We start from the raw sequence: 2930 nt of genomic DNA on the forward strand, positions 1-2930 counted from the left end.
GTAAATTAAGGCGTAAAATTTGGCGGTAATGTGAATTTGAAGTGTCGAACTTGGACGAAATTCTTTAGTCCGAAACTTCCTGAAACAGGTGAAGTATGGACCCAAGGAATCCTAAACAGAATAGTGCTTTACTCGTTAAACAAGTTATGGACCAGGTGACTGTCTTTTAAGAAAAGACAGATTTTAGTACTAGGACGCACAATTTCTGAAATAGACCAACATTAAGGTACACAATTTTAATTTTTCACCTAATGTTCTATTTTTGATTGTTTATTTTATGCAAATGTGTCTGGTATGATTATGATCCATATTATGAATCGTTTATTCAATCTCATGGAAATATGTTGATGCTAGAGTTGCTATGCTACTTATCTCTTTAATTTTACAGTTACTAGTTCATTGATAGAAATGACGGATTGCATGCGATCCAAATTGTCATATGTGTATGATTTCATACGGTATATGAAATAATTTCCTTTGTCTGTTTTGTCGATACTGATTATCATGAGTTAACGATAATAGCATATTTATATCTGATTTTGTAAAGTTTAAATAATCTTGTAGGTAAGGGATTGCTGTGAGGTAGAAGTTCGCGAATTTTATGTAATAGTAATCCAGTATGTGGTGGCGTAGGAAAAGAGATACGGTAATGTTAGATACACCGCTTGCGTGTTAATTTATGGTCGGTCGCTGTGAAGCGAGAGTGATGTTCTATCGAATTAGATCAGAATTAATGCAGTGTTTGGATAGCAACTTAATGCTTCTGAGTAACATAAGTGAGGGAATTTAAGGTACGTATAGAAAGTGATCCGTATATAGATTATGGGGTAATTTCGACCTTTAAGGAAACAGCTTTCTGGGACAGACGGGACAGTCCGAAGACAGAAGCCTGTAAAGAGAAGTATTCAGAATAAAAGACTAGGAAGTCCAGAAAAAGATGAAGCATTCAGAATAGAAAGACTAGAGAGGTCAGGAAGACGTGTGATACATGGATCAAGAAAGGAAGGTGATGCAATCAGTCGTGGACATTGCGCTCTTTTTACCACTCGTTATTATGATGAAGTAAATCCAAATTAGAAATTGCGATTATATTCTGTTGACATAACTTAGGTTAAATTGGAATTAATTGTTATTGATTAATTTTTTATTTTTTATTTTTTCTTTTTTGTCTATGGGAGCTCTTATTGCATTATATCTTCCCAATATTCTGGGCTCAGTTCTCTGTTGGTATTCCATCTATCCACTCGCAACGGGCCATACAATCGAGAGAGTTCATCCCCTAGATAACGACAGCCAAATCCAACTAAACACCCCTCTTACTAACAGAGAGAAGTTACATTGAAATATTACTAGAGTGTCATTTGCACGCATGCATAGTACACACTAGGGCTGCATCGGTTGTCAAATTCCTTAATTAGTGAACCATAATGCATTATCTGAACCTAAATTGTTATATTAGATGATTTCTGTTCCAAATTTATATGCATCTAATATATTAATCACATATTTCGACATACTTTTTATAGTGGGATCAGTTTGAATTTCTTCTTATATAGTTTCAAATAATATTTACACAGTAAGTACATTTTGATAGAGAGGTGATCAATGATTTCTGTACACAAGTGATAAGACACATCTTCAACCAGGTTTTTTTTCCCAGTTGTTTATGACGTCAACACTATTTAAGATATTTGATTTTTCAAAACAGAACCAATCAAAATTACTATATGATATAATCATTTAATAATAAGAAACATTAGTGAGTATTCTGAGAGCAGACTGCTAAAATGGTCATACAGTTAACAAGGGATTTGAACAAATAATAGCTACAGCATCTTAGCTTTTGAAGTACTACTTTTACCTATTTGTTTATAAACTGGAGGATCATCAGTATATGAGAGAGAGAGAGAGAGAGAGAGAGAGAGAGTACACAAATTGTGAGGGAAGACTGCAGCTTAAAAAATACTTCTAATAATCATTTTAGAATAGTCACAGTTCTAGATGTACATGATTATGCTTGATATACGTGCTTGAGAAAAAATTCAAGTTATATGATTTTGAATATAAAAGGTTTTCTCTTTTTTTCTTCAGGTTTTTTAAAAAAAAATACTAAACTGCAAGTTCTGTTCTGTTAAGTAATGAACACTTTTACAGGTGTTGGGGAGCATTCACATAAAAGCATTGTTTATATTTACACCTTTATTTCCATCTTCTCTAAACTATCACTGATTCAGAACTACAAGCTCTGTTACTTGAAGACAATGTAACTAAGGCAGGTGCTGATAATTAACAGAGACTAATCTGTCACTGGACAACCAGGACCACCAAATATGTTTATTGACAGATAAGAGATGGCACTGATTGACTGTAATTAAGATTGGCTATAGAACACTTTCACTAAGATCTGAAGTAAAACAACTGTAAATCAAATCTATCTTCAATAATTAATTCCTATGGGGTCAGTGTTGAACAGAGTCAGTGTTGGACACATGGTACTAATTATATGGAGAAATGGGAAACAGCCTGGAAATGGGTGAACATACAATAGAGTATCTATGGGATTGGCTGTCCATCATTGGTTAATAATGCAAGTTTTGTTTTAAGAAAAATAATCTTTTTAGATCTTATCCTAGTTGTAAGTGAAAAAAATATAGACATTGTTTTATTGATGGAATTTCAGTCCTTTAACAGTATTGAATTTGGAACACTCATTACTAAAATTAGCAACTGACTCTTTGGTGTGGAATTGAAAGCACATGTTTCCAACACATGCGGGAAAAGAAAATGCCACACAGAAGCCGTCATCCAGGTTTCATCGATACTGATAAATATACGTTTGATCATGAGCATACAGAAATTTTAAGTTATTGAATTTTTAATTTCATGGTGTTTGCATAGGTTTACTATGGGAACTGAGTTAGTACCGTGAT

The sequence above is a fragment of the Sinohyriopsis cumingii genome, chromosome 12 (genome assembly GCF_028554795.1).
Source record: "Sinohyriopsis cumingii isolate HCF-2022 chromosome 12, ASM2855479v2, whole genome shotgun sequence".
In the NCBI taxonomy this organism is placed as follows: Eukaryota; Metazoa; Mollusca; class Bivalvia; order Unionida; family Unionidae; genus Sinohyriopsis; species Sinohyriopsis cumingii.